We start from the raw sequence: 20,170 nt of genomic DNA, 5'->3' as shown, positions 1-20,170 counted from the left end.
CTTGTGATGCACTGCAGTTACTCCAGAGAGTGCACTGGCACCACTGGAGATGCAGTACAGTGAGTCCAGTGAATGCACTGGCAACACTGGGGATGCAGTGCAGTGAGTCCAGAGAGTGCACTGGCACCACTGGTGATGCAGTATAGTGAGTCCAGTGAGTGCACTGGCACCACTGGGGATGCAGTGCAGTGAGTCCAGAGAGTGCACTGGCACCACTGGGGATGCACTGCAGTGAGTCCAGAGAGTGCACTGGCACCACTGATGATGCAGTACAGTGAGTCCAGTGAGTGCACTGGCACCACTGGGGATGTAGTGCAGTGACTCGAGAGAGTGCACTGGCACCACTTGGGATGCAGTGCAGTGAGTCCAGAGAGTGCACTGGCACCACTGGGGATGCAGTGCAGTGAGTCCAGAGAGTGCATTGGCACCATTGGGGATGCAGTGCAGTGAGTCCAGAGAGTGCACTGGCACCACTGGGGATGCACTGCAGTGAGTCCACAGAGTGCACTGGTACCACTGGGGATGCAGTGCAGTGAGTCCAGAGAGTGCACTGGCACCACTGGGGATGCACTGCAGTGAGTCCAGAGAGTGCACTGGCACCACTGGGGATGCAGTGCAGTGAGTCCAGAGAGTGCACTGGCGCCACTGGGGATGCAGTGCAGTGAGTCCAGAGAGTGCACTGGCAGCACTGGGGATGCAGTGCAGTGAGTCCAGAGAGCGCACTGGCACCACTGGGGATGCACTGCAGTGAGTCCAGAGAGCGCACTGGCACCACTGGGGATGCACTGCAGTGAGTCCACAGAGTGCACTGGCACCACTGAGAATGCACTTCAGTGAGTCCAGAGAGTGCACTGGTACCACTGGGGATGCACTGCAGTGAGTCCAGAGAGTGCACTAGCACCACTGGGGATGCAGTGCAGTGAATCCAGTGAGTGCACTGGCACCACTGGGGATGCAGTGCAGTGAGTCCAGAGAGTGCACTGGCACCACTGGGGATGCACTGCAGTGAGCACAGAGAGTGCACTGGCACCACTGGGGATGCGGTGCCGGGAGTCCAGAGAGTGCACAGGCACCACTGGGGATGCAGTGCAGTGAGTCCAGAGAGTGCACTGGCACCACTGGGGATGCAGTGCAGTGAGTCCAGAGAGTGCTCTGGCACCACTCGGGATGCACTGCAGTGAGTCCAGAGAGTGCTCTGGCACCACTGGGGATGCAGTGCAGTGAGTCCAGAGAGTGCACTGGCACCACTGGGGATGCAGTGCAGTGAGTCCAGAGAGTGCACTGGCACCACTGGTGATGCACTGCAGTTACTCCAGAGAGTGCACTGGCACCACTGGGGATGCGGTGCGGTGAGTCCAGAGAGTGCACTGGCACCACTGGGGATGCAGTGCAGTCAGTCCAGTGAGTGTACTGGCACCACTGGGGATGCACTGCAGTGAGTCCAGAGAGTGCACTGGCACCACTGAGAATGCCCTTCAGTGAGTCCAGAGAGTGCACTGGCACCACTGGGGATGCACTGCAGTGAGTCCACAGAGTGCACTAGCACCACTGGGGATGCAGTGCAGTGACTCCAGAGAGTGCACTGGCACCACTGGGGATGCACTTCAGTGAGTGCAGAGAGTGCACTGGCACCACTGGCGATGCAGTGCAGTGAGTCCAGAGAGTGCATTGGCACCACTGGGGATGCAGTGCAGTGAGTCCAGAGAGTGCACTGGCACCACTGGGGATGCAGTGCAGTGAGTCCAGAGAGTGCACTAGCACCACTGGGGATGCAGTGCAGTGAGTCCAGAGAGTGCACTGGCACCACTGGGGATGCACTGCAGTGAGTCCAGAGAGTGCACTGGCACCACTGGGGATGCAGTGCAGTGAGTCCAGAGAGTGCACTGGCACCACTGGGGATGCAGTGCAGTGAGTCCAGAGAGTGCACTGGCAGCACTGGGGATGCAGTGCAGTGAGTCCAGAGAGTGCACTGGCACCACTGGGGATGCACTGCAGTGAGTCCAGAGAGCGCACTGGCACCACTGGGGATGCACTGCAGTGAGTCCACAGAGTGCACTGGCACCACTGAGAATGCACTTCAGTGAGTCCAGAGAGTGCACTGTTACCACTGGGGATGCACTGCAGTGAGTCCAGAGAGTGCACTAGCACCACTGGGGATGCAGTGCAGTGAATCCAGTGAGTGCACTGGCACCACTGGGGGTGCAGTGCAGTGAGTCAAGAGAGTGCACTGGCACCACTGGGGATGCACTGCAGTGAGCCCAGAGAGTGCACTGGCACCACTGGGGATGCGGTGCCGGGAGTCCAGAGAGTGCACTGGCACCACTGGGGATGCAGTGCAGTGAGTCCAGAGAGTGCACTGGCACCACTGGGGATGCAGTGCAGTGAGTCCAGAGAGTGCACTGGCACCACTGGGGATGCAGTGCAGTGAGTCCAGAGAGTGCACTGGCACCACTGGGGATGCACTGCAGTGAGTCCAGAGAGCGCACTGGCACCACTGGGGATGCACTGCAGTGAGTCCACAGAGTGAACTGGCACCACTGAGAATGCACTTCAGTGAGTCCAGAGAGTGCACTGTTACCACTGGGGATGCACTGCAGTGAGTCCAGAGAGTGCACTAGCACCACTGGGGATGCAGTGCAGTGAATCCAGTGAGTGCACTGGCACCACTGGGGGTGCAGTGCAGTGAGTCAAGAGAGTGCACTGGCACCACTGGGGATGCACTGCAGTGAGCCCAGAGAGTGCACTGGCACCACTCGGGATGCGGTGCCGGGAGTCCAGAGAGTGCACTGGCACCACTGGGGATGCAGAGCAGTGAGTCCAGAGAGTGCACTGTCACCACTGGGGATGCACTGCAGTGAGTCCAGAGAGTGCTCTGGCACCACTGGGGATGCAGTGCAGTGAGTCCAGAGAGTGCACTGGCACCACTGGGGATGCACTGCAGTGAGTCCAGAGAGTGCACTGGCACCACTTGTGATGCACTGCAGTTACTCCAGAGAGTGCACTGGCACCACTGGGGATGCGGTGCGGTGAGTCCAGAGAGTGCACTGGCACCACTGGGGATGCAGTGCAGTCAGTCCAGTGAGTGTACTGGCACCACTGGGGATGCACTGCAGTGAGTCCAGAGAGTGCACTGGCACCACTGAAAATGCCCTTCAGTGAGTCCAGAGAGTGCACTGGCACCACTGGGGATGCACTGCAGTGAGTCCAAAGAGTGCACTAGCACCACTGGGGATGCAGTACAGTGAGTCCAGAGAGTGCACTGGCACCACTGGGGATGCACTTCAGTGAGTCCAGAGAGTGCACGCGCTCCACTGGGGATGCAGTACAGTGAGTCCAGAGAGTGCACTGGCAGCACAGAGGATGCAGTGCAGTGAGTCCAGAAAGTGCTCTGGCACCACTGGGGATGCAGTGCAGTGAGTCCAGAGAGTGCACTGGCACCACTGGGGATGCAGAGCAGTGAGTCCAGAGAGTGCACTGTCACCACTGGGGATGCACTGCAGTGAGTCCAGAGAGTGCTCTGGCACCACTGGGGATGCAGTGCAGTGAGTCCAGAGAGTGCACTGGCACCACTGGGGATGCACTGCAGTGAGTCCAGAGAGTGCACTGGCACCACTTGTGATGCACTGCAGTTACTCCAGAGAGTGCACTGGCACCACTGGGGATGCGGTGCGGTGAGTCCAGAGAGTGCACTGGCACCACTGGGGATGCAGTGCAGTCAGTCCAGTGAGTGTACTGGCACCACTGGGGATGCACTGCAGTGAGTCCAGAGAGTGCACTGGCACCACTGAAAATGCCCTTCAGTGAGTCCAGAGAGTGCACTGGCACCACTGGGGATGCACTGCAGTGAGTCCAAAGAGTGCACTAGCACCACTGGGGATGCAGTACAGTGAGTCCAGAGAGTGCACTGGCACCACTGGGGATGCAGTGCAGTGAGTCCAGAGAGTGCACGCGCTCCACTGGGGATGCAGTGCAGTGAGTCCAGAGAGTGCACTGGCAGCACAGAGGATGCAGTGCAGTGAGTCCAGAAAGTGCTCTGGCACCACTGGGGATGCAGTGCAGTGAGTCCAGAGAGTGCACTGGCACCACTGGGGATGCAGTGCAGTGAGTCCAGAGAGTGCACTGGCACCACTGGTGATGCACTTCAGTGAGTCCAGAGAGTGCACTGCCACCACTGGGGATGCACTGCAGTGAGTCCACAGAGTGCACTGGCACCACTGGGGATGCAGTACAGTGAGTCCAGAGAGTGCACTGGCACCACTGGGGATGCACTTCAGTGAGTCCAGAGAGTGCACGCGCTCCACTGGGGATGCAGTGCAGTGAGTCCAGAGAGTGCACTGGCAGCACAGAGGATGCAGTGCAGTGAGTCCAGAAAGTGCTCTGGCACCACTGGGGATGCAGTGCAGTGAGTCCAGAGAGTGCACTAGCACCACTGGGGATGCAGTACAGTGAGTCCAGAGAGTGCACTGGCACCACTGGGGATGCACTTCAGTGAGTCCAGAGAGTGCACGCGCTCCACTGGGGATGCAGTGCAGTGAGTCCAGAGAGTGCACTGGCAGCACAGAGGATGCAGTGCAGTGAGTCCAGAAAGTGCTCTGGCACCACTGGGGATGCACTGCAGTGAGTCCAAAGAGTGCACTAGCACCACTGGGGATGCAGTACAGTGAGTCCAGAGAGTGCACTGGCACCACTGGGGATGCACTTCAGTGAGTCCAGAGAGTGCACGCGCTCCACTGGGGATGCAGTACAGTGAGTCCAGAGAGTGCACTGGCAGCACAGAGGATGCAGTGCAGTGAGTCCAGAAAGTGCTCTGGCACCACTGGGGATGCAGTGCAGTGAGTCCAGAGAGTGCACTGGCACCACTGGGGATGCAGAGCAGTGAGTCCAGAGAGTGCACTGTCACCACTGGGGATGCACTGCAGTGAGTCCAGAGAGTGCTCTGGCACCACTGGGGATGCAGTGCAGTGAGTCCAGAGAGTGCACTGGCACCACTGGGGATGCACTGCAGTGAGTCCAGAGAGTGCACTGGCACCACTTGTGATGCACTGCAGTTACTCCAGAGAGTGCACTGGCACCACTGGGGATGTGGTGCGGTGAGTCCAGAGAGTGCACTGGCTCCACTGGGGATGCAGTGCAGTCAGTCCAGTGAGTGTACTGGCACCACTGGGGATGCACTGCAGTGAGTCCAGAGAGTGCACTGGCACCACTGAAAATGCCCTTCAGTGAGTCCAGAGAGTGCACTGGCACCACTGGGGATGCACTGCAGTGAGTCCAAAGAGTGCACTAGCACCACTGGGGATGCAGTACAGTGAGTCCAGAGAGTGCACTGGCACCACTGGGGATGCACTTCAGTGAGTCCAGAGAGTGCACGCGCTCCACTGGGGATGCAGTGCAGTGAGTCCAGAGAGTGCACTGGCAGCACAGAGGATGCAGTGCAGTGAGTCCAGAAAGTGCTCTGGCACCACTGGGGATGCAGTGCAGTGAGTCCAGAGAGTGCACTGGCACCACTGGGGATGCAGTGCAGTGAGTCCAGAGAGTGCACTGGCACCACTGGTGATGCACTTCAGTGAGTCCAGAGAGTGCACTGCCACCACTGGGGATGCACTGCAGTGAGTCCACAGAGTGCACTGGCACCACTGGGGATGCACTGCAGTGAGTCCAGAGAGTGCACTGACACCACTGGGGATGCAGTGCAGTGAGTCCAGAGAGTGCACTGGCACCAGAGGGAATGCACTGCAGTGAGTCCAGTGAGTGCACTGGCACCACTGGGGATGCAGTGCAGTGAGTGCAGAGAGTGCACTGGCACCACTGGACATGCAGTGCAGTGAGTCCAGAGAGTGCAGTGGCACCACTGGGGATGCAGTGCAGTGAGTCCAGAGAGTGCACTGGCAGCACTGGGGATGCAGTGCAGTGAGTCCAGAGAGTGCACTGGCAATACTGGGGATGCAGTGCAGTGAGTCCAGAGAGTGCACTGGCACCACTGGGGATGCAGTGCAGTGAGTCCAGAGAGTGCTCTGGCACCACTGGGGATGCACTGAAGTGAGTCCAGAGAGTGCACTGGCACCACTGGGGATGCAGTGCAGTGAGTCCAGAGAGTGCACTGGCAACACTGGGGTTGCAGTGCAGTGAGTCCAGAGAGTGCACTGGCACCACTGGGGAAGCAGTGCAGTGAGTCCAGAGAGTGCACTGGCACCACTGAGAATGCACTTCAGTGAGTCCAAAGAGTGCACTGGCACCACTGGGGATGCACTGCAGTGAGTCCAGAGAGTGCACTAGCACCACTGGGAATGCAGTACAGTGAGTCCAGAGAGTGCACTGGCACCACTGGGGATGTAGTGCAGTGACTCGAGAGAGTGCACTGGCCCCACTGGGGATGCAGTGCAGTGAGTCCAGAGAGTGCACTGGTACCACTTGGGATGCAGTGCAGTGAGTCCAGAGAGTGCACTGGCACCACTGGGGATGCACTGCAGTGAGTCCAGAGAGTGCACTGGCACCACTGGGGATGCAGTGCAGTGAGTCCAGAGAGTGCACTGGCACCACTGGGGATGCACTGCAGTGAGTCCAGAGAGTGCACTGGCACCACTGGGGATGCAGTGCAGTGAGTCCAGAGAGTGCACTGGCACCACTGGGGATGCAGTGCAGTGAGTCCAGAGAGTGCACTGGCAGCACTGGGGATGCAGTGCAGTGAGTCCAGAGAGTGCACTGGCACCACTGGGGATGCACTGCAGTGAGTCCAGAGAGCGCACTGGCACCACTGGGGATGCACTGCAGTGAGTCCACAGAGTGCACTGGCACCACTGAGAATGCACTTCAGTGAGTCCAGAGAGTGCACTGGTACCACTGGGGATGCACTGCAGTGAGTCCAGAGAGTGCACTAGCACCACTGGGGATGCAGTGCAGTGTATCCAGTGAGTGCACTGGCACCACTGGGGATGCAGTGCAGTGAGTCAAGAGAGTGCACTGGCACCACTGGGGATGCACTGCAGTGAGCACAGAGAGTGCTCTGGCACCACTGGGGATGCGGTGCCGGGAGTCCAGAGAGTGCACTGGCACCACTGGGGATGCAGTGCAGTGAGTCCAGAGAGTGCACTGGCACCACTGGGGATGCAGTGCAGTGAGTCCAGAGAGTGCACTGGCACCACTGGGGATGCACTGCAGTGAGTCCAGAGAGTGCTCTGGCACCACTGGGTATGCAGTGCAGTGAGTCCAGAGAGTGCAGTGGCACCACTGGGGATGCAGTGCATTGAGTCCAGAGAGTGCACTGGCACCACAGGTGATGCACTGCAGTTACTCCAGAGAGTGCACTGGCACCACTGGGGATGCGGTGCGGTGAGTCCAGAGAGTGCACTGGCACCACTGGGGATGCAGTGCAGTCAGTCCAGTGAGTGCACTGGCACCACTGGGGATGCACTGCAGTGAGCCCAGAGAGTGCACTGGCACCACTGGGGATGCGGTGCCGGGAGTCCAGAGAGTGCACTGGCACCACTGGGGATGCAGTGCAGTGAGTCCAGAGAGTGCACTGGCACCACTGGGGATGCATTGCAGTGAGTCCAGAGAGTGCTCTGGCACCACTGGGGATGCAGTGCAGTGAGTCCAGAGAGTGCAGTGGCACCACTGGGGATGCAGTGCAGTGAGTCCAGAGAGTGCACTGGCACCACTGGTGATGCACTGCAGTTACTCCAGAGAGTGCACTGGCACCACTGTGGATGCGGTGCGGTGAGTCCAGAGAGTGCACTGGCACCACTGGGGATGCACTGCAGTCAGTCCAGTGAGTGTACTGGCACCACTGGGGATGCACTGCAGTGAGTCCAGAGAGTGCACTGGCACCACTGAGAATGCCCTTCAGTGAGTCCAGAGAGTGCACTGGCACCACTGGGGATGCACTGCAGTGAGTCCAAAGAGTGCACTAGCACCACTGGGGATGCACTGCAGTGAGTCCAGAGAGTGCACTGGCACCACTGTGGATGCACTTCAGTGAGTCCAGAGAGTGCACGCGCTCCACTGGGGATGCAGTACAGTGAGTCCAGAGAGTGCACTGGCACCACTGGGGATGCAGTGCAGTGAGTCCAGAGAGTGCACTGGCAGCACAGAGGATGCAGTGCAGTGAGTCCAGAGAGTGCTCTGGCACCACTGGGGATGCAGTGCAGTGAGTCCAGAGAGTGCACTGGCACCACTGGGGATGCAGTGCAGTGAGTCCAGAGAGTGCACTGGCACCACTGGTGATGCACTTCAGTGAGTCCAGAGAGTGCACTGGCACCACTGGGGATGCACTGCAGTGAGTCCAGAGAGTGCACTGGCACCACTGGGGATGCACTGCAGTGAGTCCAGAGAGTGCACTGGCGCCACTGGGGATGCAGTGCAGTGAGTCCAGAGAGTGCACTGGCTCCACTGGGGATGCAGTGCAGTGAGTCCAGAGAGTGCTCTGGCACCACTGGGGATGCAGTGCAGTGAGTGCAGAGAGTGCACTGGCACCACAGGACATGCAGTGCAGTGAGTCCAGAGAGTGCAGTGGCACCACTGGGGATGCAGTGCAGTGAGTCCAGAGAGTGCACTGGCAGCACTGGGGATGCAGTGAAGTGAGTCCAGAGAGTGCACTGGCAATACTGGGGATGCAGTGCAGTGAGTCCAGAGAGTGCACTGGCACCACTGGGGATGCAGTGCAGTGAGTCCAGAGAGTGCTCTGGCACCACTGGGGATGCACTGAAGTGAGTCCAGAGAGTGCACTGGCACCACTGGGGATGCAGTGCAGTGAGTCCAGAGAGTGCACTGGCAACACTGGGGTTGCAGTGCAGTGAGTCCAGAGAGTGCACTGGCACCACTGGGGATGCAGTGCAGTGAGTCCAGAGAGTGCACTGGCACCACTGAGAATGCACTTCAGTGAGTCCAAAGAGTGCACTGGCACCACTGGGGATGCACTGCAGTGAGTCCAGAGAGTGCACTAGCACCACTGGGAATGCAGTACAGTGAGTCCAGAGAGTGCACTGGCACCACTGGGGATGTAGTGCAGTGACTCGAGAGAGTGCACTGGCCCCACTGGGGATGCAGTGCAGTGAGTCCAGAGAGTGCACTGGTACCACTTGGGATGCAGTGCAGTGAGTCCAGAGAGTGCACTGGCACCACTGGGGATGCACTGCAGTGAGTCCACAGAGTGCACTGGTACCACTGGGGATGCAGTGCAGTGACTCCAGAGAGTGCACTGGCACCACTGGGGATGCACTGCAGTGAGTCCAGAGAGTGCACTGGCACCACTGGGGATGCAGTGCAGTGAGTCCAGAGAGTGCACTGGCACCACTGGGGATGCAGTGCAGTGAGTCCAGAGAGTGCACTGGCAGCACTGGGGATGCAGTGCAGTGAGTCCAGAGAGTGCACTGGCACCACTGGGGATGCACTGCAGTGAGTCCAGAGAGCGCACTGGCACCACTGGGGATACACTGCAGTGAGTCCACAGAGTGCACTGGCACCACTGAGAATGCACTTCAGTGAGTCCAGAGAGTGCACTGATACCACTGGGGATGCACTGCAGTGAGTCCAGAGAGTGCACTAGCACCACTGGGGATGCAGTGCAGTGAATCCAGTGAGTGCACTGGCACCACTGGGGATGCAGTGCAGTGAGTCAAGAGAGTGCACTGGCACCACTGGGGATGCACTGCAGTGAGCACAGAGAGTGCACTGGCACCACTGGGGATGCGGTGCCGGGAGTCCAGAGAGTGCACTGGCACCACTGGGGATGCAGTGCAGTGAGTCCAGAGAGTGCACTGGCACCACTGGGGATGCAGTGCAGTGAGTCCAGAGAGTGCACTGGCACCACTGGGGATGCACTGCAGTGAGTCCAGAGAGTGTTCTGGCACCACTGGGGATGCAGTGCAGTGAGTCCAGAGAGTGCAGTGGCACCACTGGGGATGCAGTGCAGTGAGTCCAGAGAGTGCACTGGCACCACAGGTGATGCACTGCAGTGAGTCCAGAGAGTGCACTGGCACCACTGGGGATGCGGTGCGGTGAGTCCAGAGAGTGCACTGGCACCACTGGGGATGCAGTGCAGTCAGTCCAGTGAGTGTACTGGCACCACTGGGGATGCACTGCATTTAGCCCAGAGAGTGCACTGGCACCACTGAGAATGCCTTTCAGTGAGTCCAGAGAGTGCACTGGCACCACTGGGGATGCACTGCAGTGAGTCCACAGAGTGCACTAGCACCACTGGGGATGCAGTGCAGTGACTCCAGAGAGTGCACTGGCACCACTGGGGATGCAGCGCAGTGAGTCAAGAGAGTGCACTGGCACCACTGGGGATGCAGTGCAGTGAGTCCAGAGAGTGCATTGGCACCACTGGGGATGCCTTGCAGTGAGTCCAGAGAGTGCACTGGCACCACTGGGGATGCACTGCAGTGAGTCCACAGAGTGCACTGGTACCACTGGGGATGCAGTGCAGTGAGTCCAGAGAGTGCACTGGCACCACTGGGGATGCAGTGCAGTGAGTCCAGAGAGTGCACTGGCACCACTGGGGATGCAGTGCAGTGAGTCCAGAGAGTGCACTGGCACCACTGGGGATGCAGTGCAGTGAGTCCAGAGAGTGCACTGGCAGCACTGGGGATGCACTGCAGTGAGTCCAGAGAGTGCACTGGCACCACTGGGGATGCAGTGCAGTGAGTCCAGAGAGCGCACTGGCACCACTGGGGATGCACTGCAGTGAGTCCACAGAGTGCACTGGCACCACTGAGAATGCACTTCAGTGAGTCCAGAGAGTGCACTGGTACCACTGGGGATGCACTGCAGTGAGTCCAGAGAGTGCACTAGCACCACTGGGGATGCAGTGCAGTGAATCCAGTGAGTGCACTGGCACCACTGGGGATGCAGTGCAGTGAGTCAAGAGAGTGCACTGGCAGCACTGGGGATGCAGTGCAGTGAGTCCAGAGAGTGCACTGGCACCACTGGGGATGCACTGCAGTGAGTCCAGAGAGTGCACTGGCACCACTGGGGATGCACTGCAGTGAGTCCAGAGAGCGCACTGGCACCACTGGGGATGCACTGCAGTGAGTCCACAGAGTGCACTGGCACCACTGAGAATGCACTTCAGTGAGTCCAGAGAGTGCACTGGTACCACTGGGGATGCACTGCAGTGAGTCCAGAGAGTGCACTAGCACCACTGGGGTGCAGTGCAGTGAATCCAGTGAGTGCACTGGCACCACTGGGGATGCAGTGCAGTGAGTCAAGAGAGTGCACTGGCAGCACTGGGGATGCAGTGCAGTGAGTCCAGAGAGTGCACTGGCACCACTGGGGATGCAGTTCAGTGAGTCCAGAGAGTGCACTGGCACCACTGAGGATGCAGTGCAGTGAGTCCAGAGAGTGCACTGGCACCACTGGGGATGCAGTGCAGTGAGTCCAGAGAGTGCACTGGCACCACTGGGGATGCACTGCAGTTACTCCAGAGAGTGCACTGGCACCACTGGGGATGCGGTGCGGTGAGTCCAGAGAGTGCACTGGCACCACTGGGGATGCAGTGCAGTCAGTCCAGTGAGTGTACTGGCACCACTGGGGATGCACTGCAGTGAGTCCAGAGAGTGCACTGGCACCACTGAGAATGCCCTTCAGTGAGTCCAAAGACTTCACTGTCACCACTGGGAATGCAGTGCAGTGAGTCCAGGGAGTGCACTTGCACCACTGGGGATGCAGCGCAGTGACTCCAGAGAGTGCACTGGCACCACTGGGGATGCACTTCAGTGAGTCCAGAGAGTGCACTGGCACCACTGGGGATGCAGTGCAGTGAGTCCAGAGAGTGCATTGGCACCACTGGGGATGCCTTGCAGTGAGTCCAGAGAGTGCACTGGCACCACTGGGGATGCACTGCAGTGAGTCCACAGAGTGCACTGGTACCACTGGGGATGCAGTGCAGTGAGTCCAGAGAGTGCACTAGCACCACTGGGGATGCACTGCAGTGAGTCCAGAGAGTGCACTGGCACCACTGGGGATGCAGTGCAGTGAGTCCAGAGAGTGCACTGGCACCACTGGGGATGCAGTGCAGTGAGTCCAGAGAGTGCACTGGCAGCACTGGGGATGCACTTCAGTTAGTCCAGAGAGTGCACTGGCACCACTTGGGATGCGGTGCGGTGAGTCCAGAGAGTGCACTGGCACCACTGGGGATGCAGTGCAGTGAGTCCAGAGAGTGCACTGGCAGCACTGGGGATGCACTGCAGTGAGTCCAGAGAGTGCACTGGCACCACTGGGGATGCAGTGCAGTGAGTCCACAGAGTGCACTGGCACCACTGGGGATGCAGTGCAGTGAGTCCAGAGAGTGCACTGGCACCACTGGGGATGCACTGCAGTTACTCCAGAGAGTGCACTGGCACCACTGGGGATGCGGTGCGGTGAGTCCAGAGAGTGCACTGGCACCACTGGGGATGCAGTGCAGTCAGTCCAGTGAGTGTACTGGCACCACTGGGGATGCACTGCAGTGAGTCCAGAGAGTGCACTGGCACCACTGAGAATGCCCTTCAGTGAGTCCAGAGAGTGCACTGGCACCACTGGGGATGCACTGCAGTGAGTCCACAGAGTGCACTAGCACCACTGGGGATGCAGTGCAGTGACTCCAGAGAGTGCACTGGCACCACTGGGGATGCACTTCAGTGAGTCCAGAGAGTGCACTGGCACCACTGGGGATGCAGTGCAGTGAGTCCAGAGAGTGCATTGGCACCACTGGGGATGCCTTGCAGTGAGTCCAGAGAGTGCACTGGCACCACTGGGGATGCACTGCAGTGAGTCCACAGAGTGCACTGGTACCACTGGGGATGCAGTGCAGTGAGTCCAGAGAGTGCACTGGCACCACTGGGGATGCACTGCAGTGAGTCCAGAGAGTGCACTGGCACCACTGGGGATGCAGTGCAGTGAGTCCAGAGAGTGCACTGGCACCACTGGGGATGCAGTGCAGTGAGTCCAGAGAGTGCACTGGCAGCACTGGGGATGCACTTCAGTGAGTCCAGAGAGTGCACTGGCACCACTGGGGATGCACTGCAGTGAGTCCAGAGAGCGCACTGGCACCACTGGGGATGCACTGCAGTGAGTCCACAGAGTGCACTGGCACCACTGAGAATGCACTTCAGTGAGTCCAGAGAGTGCACTGGTACCACTGGGGATGCACTGCAGTGAGTCCAGAGAGTGCACTAGCACCACTGGGGATGCAGTGCAGTGACTCCAGAGAGTGCACTGACACCACTGGGGATGCAGTGCAGTGAGTCAAGAGAGTGCACTGGCAGCACTGGGGATGCAGTGCAGTGAGTCCAGAGAGTGCACTGGCACCACTGGGGATGCAGTTCAGTGAGTCCAGAGAGTGCACTGGCACCACTGGGGATGCAGTGCAGTGAGTCCAGAGAGTGCACTGGCACCACTGGGGATGCAGTTCAGTGAGTCCAGAGAGTGCACTGGCACCACTGGGGATGCAGTGCAGTGAGTCCAGAGAGTGCACTGGCACCACTGGGGATGCACTGCAGTGAGTCCAGAGAGTGCTCTGGCACCACTGGGGATGCAGTGCAGTGAGTCCAGAGAGTGCACTGGCACCACTGGGGATGCAGTGCAGTGAGTCCAGAGAGTGCACTGGCACCACTGGGGATGCACTGCAGTTACTCCAGAGAGTGCACTGGCACCACTGGGGATGCGGTGCGGTGAGTCCAGAGAGTGCACTGGCACCACTGGGGATGCAGTGCAGTCAGTCCAGTGAGTGTACTGGCACCACTGGGGATGCACTGCAGTGAGTCCAGAGAGTGCACTGGCACCACTGAGAATGCCCTTCAGTGAGTCCAAAGACTTCACTGTCACCACTGGGAATGCAGTGCAGTGAGTCCAGGGAGTGCACTTGCACCACTGGGGATGCAGCGCAGTGACTCCAGAGAGTGCACTGACACCACTGGGGATGCACTTCAGTCAGTCCAGTGAGTGTACTGGCACCACTGGGGATGCACTGCAGTGAGTCCAGAGAGTGCACTGGCTCCACTGAGATTGCACTTCAGTGAGTCCAGAGAGTGCACTGGCACCACTGGGGATGCAGTGCAGTGAGTCAAGAGAGTGCACTGGCAGGACTGGGGATGCAGTGCAGTGAGTCCAGAGAGTGCACTGGCACCACTGGGGATGCAGTGCAGTGAGTCCAGAGAGTGCACTAGCACCACTGGGGATGCACTTCAGTGAGTCCAGAGAGTGCACTGGCACCACTGGGGATGCACTGCAGTGAGTCCACAGAGTGCACTGGCACCACTGGGGATGCACTGCAGTGAGTCCAGAGAGTGCACTGACACCACTGGGGATGCAGTGCAGTGAGTCCAGAGAGTGCACTGGCACCAGAGGGAATGCACTGCAGTGAGTCCAGTGAGTGCACTGGCACCACTGGGGATGCAGTGCAGTGAGTGCAGAGAGTGCACTGGCACCACTGGACATGCAATGCAGTGAGTCCAGAGAGTGCAGTGGCACCACTGGGGATGCAGTGCAGTGAGTCCAGAGAGTGCACTGGCAGCACTGGGGATGCAGTGCAGTGAGTCCAGAGAGTGCACTGGCAATACTGGGGATGCAGTGCAGTGAGTCCATAGAGTGCACTGGCACCACTGGGGCTGCAGTGCAGTGAGTCCAGAGAGTGCACTGGCACCACTGGGGATGCAGTGCAGTGAGTCCAGAGAGTGCTCTGGCACCACTGGGGATGCATTGAAGTGAGTCCAGAGAGTGCACTGGCACCACTGGGGATGCAGTGCAGTGAGTCCAGAGAGTGCACTGGCACCACTGGGGATGCGGTGCGGTGAGTCCAGAGAGTGCACTGGCACCACTGGGGATGCAGTGCAGTCAGTCCAGTGAGTGTACTGGCACCACTGGGGATGCACTGCAGTTAGCCCAGAGAGTGCACTGGCACCACTGAGAATGCCCTTCAGTGAGTCCAGAGAGTGCACTGGCACCACTGGGGATGCACTGCAGTGAGTCCACAGAGTGCACTAGCACCACTGGGTATGCAGTGCAGTGACTCCAGAGAGTGCACTGGCACCACTGGGGATGCACTTCAGTGAGTCCAGAGAGTGCACTGGCACCACTGGGGATGCAGTGCAGTGAGTCCAGAGAGTGCATTGGCACCACTGGGGATGCCTTGCAGTGAGTCCAGAGAGTGCACTGGCACCACTGGGGATGCACTGCAGTGAGTCCACAGAGAGCACTGGTACCACTGGGGATGCAGTGCAGTGAGTCCAGAGAGTGCACTGGCACCACTGGTGATGCACTGCAGTGAGTCCAGAGAGTGCACTGGCACCACTGTGGATGCAGTGCAGTGAGTCCAGAGAGTGCACTGGCACCACTGGGGATGCAGTGCAGTGAGTCCAGAGAGTGCACTGGCAGCACTGGGGATGCACTGCAGTGAGTCCAGAGAGTGCACTGGCACCACTGGGGATGCACTGCAGTGAGTCCAGAGAGCGCACTGGCACCACTGGGGATGCACTGCAGTGAGTCCACAGAGTGCACTGGCACCACTGAGAATGCACTTCAGTGAGTCCAGAGAGTGCACTGGTACCACTGGGGATGCACTGCAGTGAGTCCAGAGAGTGCACTAGCACCACTGGGGATGCAGTGCAGTGACTCCAGAGAGTGCACTGGCACCACTGGGGATGCAGTGCAGTGAGTCAAGAGAGTGCACTGGCAGCACTGGGGATGCAGTGCAGTGAGTCCAGAGAGTGCACTGGCACCACTGGGGATGCAGTGCAGTGAGTCCAGAGAGTGCACTGGCACCACTGGGGATGCACTGCAGTGAGTCCAGTGAATGCACTGGCACCACTGGGGATGCTGTGCAGTGAGTGCAGAGAGTGCACTGGCACCACCTGTGATGCAGTACAGTGTGTCCAGTGAGTGCACTGGCACCACTGGGGATGCAGTGCTGTGACTCCGGAGAGCGCACTGGCACCACTGGGGATGCAGTGCAGTCAGTCCAGTGAGTGCACTGGCACCACTGGGGATGCAGTGCAGTGAGTGCAGAGAGTGCAATGGCACCAATGGGGATGCACTTCAGTGAGTCCAGAGAGTGCACTGGCACCACTGGGGATGCAGTGCAGTGAGTCCAGAGATTGCACTGGCACCACTGGGGATGCAGTGCTGTGACTCCAGAGAGCGCACTGGCACCACTGGGGATGCAGTGCAGTGAGTGCAGAGAGTGCACTGGCACCACTGGGGATGCAGTGCTGTGACTCCGGAGAGCGCACTGGCACCACTGGGGATGCAGTGCAGTCAGTCCAGTGAGTGCACTGGCACCACTGGGGATGCAGTGCAGTGAGTGCAGAGAGTGCAATGGCACCAATGGGGATGCACTTCAGTGAGTCCAGAGAGTGCACTGGCACCACTGGGGATGCAGTGCAGTGAGTCCAGAGATTGCACTGGCACCACTGGGGATGCAGTGCTGTGACTCCAGAGAGCGCACTGGCACCACTGGGGATGCAGTGCAGTGAGTGCAGAGAGTGCACTGGCACCACTGGGGATGCACTTCAGTGAATTCAGAGAGTGCACTTGCACCACTGGGGATGGGTTTCAAGCCAACTGCATTAACCGCTCATGCTTCTTTCTTATGAGACGTTAGTAAACCAATTACATAGCCTTGTCAAGACTAAATCACAGGTAAAAATCCTGTACATCTCATGTGGCCAACCACTCCCAACTAGGATTCCAAGAACCAGGAGGTTCGGTGAAAATAGGGCTAGTGCTATTAGAGGGGTGATTATTAGGGTAAGCCCTAAGCTGTCTTTAATGGAGAAGTATGGGTGGAATGGGATTTTGTCGCAGTCTGATACGATTCCTAGTGGGTTATTTGAGCCTGATTCGTGTAGGAAGGTTAGGTGGACTAGGGTGATTCCTGCAATTAGGAAGGGCAGTAGGAAGTGGATGGCGAAGAATCGGGTTAAGGTTGGATTGTCTACTGAGAATCCTCCTCAGGCTCATTCTACTAGAGTTTGCCCAATGTACGGGATGGCTGAGAATAGGTTGGTGATTACGGTGGCCCCTCAGAATGACATTTGTCCTCATGGTAGGACATACCCTACGAAGGCAGTTGCTATTAGGGTGAGTAGGTGGATTACTCCTGTGTTTCAGGTTTCTTTGTATAGGTAGGAGCCGTAGTAGAGGCCTCGTCCGATGTGTAAGTAGATGCAGATAAAGAAGAGCGAAGCACCGTTGGCGTGGAGGTTGCGGATGAGCCATCCGTACTGGACGTCTCGGCATGTGTGAGCTACTGAGGAGAAGGCGAGTGAAGTGTCTGCGGTGTAGTGTATGGCTAGTAGCAGGCCTGTTAGGATTTGTGTGGCTAAGCAGATGGCTAGAAGGGAGCCGAAGTTTCATCAGGCAGAGATGTTGGAGGGGGCGGGTAGGTCGATTAGGGAGTTGTTGATTATTTTTAGTAGGGGATGGGATTTGCGGATGTTAGGGGCCATTAGTGAGTCTGTGTGTTATTAGGATTATTACCAGGATGGAGAGGGCGAAGGATCCTAGGTAGGCCTTAATTAGCCCTGTGTGTATTGAGGTTGCGGCTTTGCTTGCGGCTACTTGTAGTTCAGCAAGGCCCTCTGGCCCTATTTTTTTGAGTCAGGAGAGGTCGATCAAGTGTAGGGCAATGTTTTGTCCCTTTTCTAGTAGGTTTTTGGAGAAGAATCGGTGTACTAGGGGGTTGAAGTACCCTAATGCAGAGGAGAAGTTTATGAGGGGGTTTGGTTTGGGGTGAGTGAGGGTGTGTGTTATGTTCGATAGTTCTAGGGCTAGGATGATTCCTAGGATTGTTATGAGGATGGCAGCGGTTTTGGTGATAAGGGGTATGGTTATTGGGGGGGTTTTGGTTGGTGTGATGAAAGAGGTAATGATTATTCCTGCTGTAATGCTGCCTAGGGCGAGTCGGGTTAGGGGGGCGGTGATTAGTGGGTTGTTTTCGTTTATTGATACTATTGGGGGGATTCGGGTTTGTCCAGCTTGGACTAGGATGGTTATGCGGATGCTGTAGGTTGCGGTGAATGCTGTGGCTATAAGGGTTAGGAGTAGGGCTCAAGTATTTAGGTATGATGTGTTTAAGCTTTCGATGATGAGGTCTTTTGAGTAGAATCCGGCTAGGAATGGGGTTCCTATCAGCGCCAGGTTTCCGATGGTTAGGCAGGAAGTAGTGACTGGGAGTATTTTCTGTAGGCCTCCTATCTTTCGGATATCTTGTTCTCCGTTTAGGTTGTGGATGATAGACCCTGAGCATAGGAATAGTATGGCTTTAAAGAAGGCATGGGTTGAGATGTGTAGGAAGGCTAGTTGTGGGAGGTTTAGTCCGATAGTGACTATTATTAGTCCTAGTTGGCTGGATGTTGAGAAAGCAATGATTTTTTTGATGTCATTTTGGGTTAGGGCGCATGTGGCAGCGAATAGGGTTGATAGAGCACCTAGGCATAGGCAGGCAGTTAGGGCTGTCTGGTTGGTGGCTAGCAGGGGGTGCATGCGGATGAGCAGGAAGATTCCGGCTACTACTATGGTACTGGAGTGCAGTAGGGCTGATACTGGGGTGGGGCCTTCTATTGCTGCGGGCAGTCATGGGTGGAGTCCAAATTGGGCGGATTTTCCTGCGGCTGCGAGGATTAATCCTATGAGGGGGAGGATTGGGGTTTGGTGGGGGTGTACGGCTTGTTGGATCTCTCAGGTGTTGAATGTTGAAGCTAGTCATGCTATGCTCAGGATCAGTCCGATGTCTCCGATTCGGTTGTAGATTACGGCTCGTAGGGCGGCGGTGTTGGCATCTGCTCGGCCTTGTCATCAGCCGATGAGAAGGAAGGACATGATTCGTACTCCTTCCCAGCCTACGAATAGGAGGAATATGTTGTTTGCGGTTGTTAGGAGGAGTATGGCGACTAGGAATGTCAGTAGGTAGGTGAAAAATTTTGTTACGTATGGCTCTGAGGCCATGTATCATATGGCGAATTGTAGGATTGATCATGTTACAAATAGGGCGATTGGAAGAAATGTTATTGAGTATTGGTCTATTTTTAGGCTCAGGGGGATTTTAAAGTTTATAATGAATTTTCACTCCCAGTGGCAGGTGACAGATTCTACTCCCGAGTAGATGAATGCGGTTGTAGGGGCTAGGCTAATTAGGAATGCGGTTTTAACAGCGCGGGTGGTGGCTTGTGGGGTGTTTTTAAAGTTTTTAAATAGAAATGGCAGGATGATTGGGGTTAGGAGGATTGTCAGCGTGAGTAGTGTGAGGGAGTTGATTAGTAGTGTGGGGTTCACTCCTTTTACTTGGATTTGCACCAAGATGGGTGGTTCCTAAGACCAGTGGATTGCTGTTATCCTTTAAAAGTAAGGGGGCTGAGGTTTTAGGCTCAGATGTAAGAGTTAGCAGCTCTTGTTGGTTAAACCCTCCCCTCGGCAGGTAAGAAGGTTTGAACTTCTATTCTTAGAATCACAGTCTAATGTTTGGTTTAAACTATACTTGCATGAGGGGATTCCGGAGATCAGTTCGGGTTTGAGGATTAGGAGGAATATTGGGATAATGTGGAGTGTTATGAGCAGGTGTTCTCGCGTGGTTGAGTTTTGCATAGATGTGATGTGGGAGGGGATTGAGCCTTGTTGGGTCATTAGTAGTATGAATAAGGTGTAGGAGGCGGTTAGTAGGGTTGCGATTCCTGTTAGGATGATCGTGAAGGCAGATCAGTTGAATAAGGTGATTATAATGGTTAGCTCTGCTATGAGGTTTGTTGTTGGGGGTAAGGCTATGTTTGTTAGATTGGCCAGCAATCATCAGGTAGCTATGAGTGGTAGGAGAGGTTGTAGGCCTCGTGTGAGTAGTAGAATTCGGCTGTGCGTACGTTCATAGTTTGTGTTGGCTAGGCAGAATAGTATGGAGGAAGTTAGTCCATGGGAAATTATTAGGATCATTGCCCCTGAGAATGATCAGTGGGTTTGGATTATTCCTGCGGCGATAACTAGGCCTATGTGGCTAACGGATGAATAAGCGATTAGTGATTTTAGGTCTGTCTGTCGTAGGCAGATTGAGCTAGTCATTAGGGCGCCTCATAGGGCCAGGGTTAGGAAGGGGTAGTGCAGGAGGTTGGACAGTGGGCCCATAAATAGAGTGACTCGTATAATTCCGTATCCTCCTAGCTTTAGTAGTAGGGCGGCGAGGAGTATTGAGCCTGCGATGGGTGCTTCTACG

At 57.0% G+C, this 20,170-nt stretch overlaps 1 long non-coding RNA gene across 1 annotated transcript in view; it reads left to right on the top strand.

Moving 5' to 3' along the window:
* LOC308186311 overlaps positions 1 to 17,370 on the top strand; it is a 299,930-nt gene extending 282,560 nt beyond the window's left edge. Inside the window, exon 3 of the long non-coding RNA XR_013944011.1 lies at positions 16,674 to 17,370. This is a non-coding gene — a long non-coding RNA (uncharacterized lncRNA). The remainder of the gene's footprint in view (positions 1 to 16,673) is intronic.
* The last annotated feature ends 2,800 nt before the right edge of the window (positions 17,371 to 20,170 follow it).

The sequence above is a fragment of the Anser brachyrhynchus genome, assembly GCF_964034855.1.
Source record: "Anser brachyrhynchus genome assembly, contig: SCAFFOLD_85, whole genome shotgun sequence".
In the NCBI taxonomy this organism is placed as follows: Eukaryota; Metazoa; Chordata; class Aves; order Anseriformes; family Anatidae; genus Anser; species Anser brachyrhynchus.
Note: the sequence above shows the minus strand (reverse complement) of the source record. Positions and strands in the feature narration are given on the sequence as shown.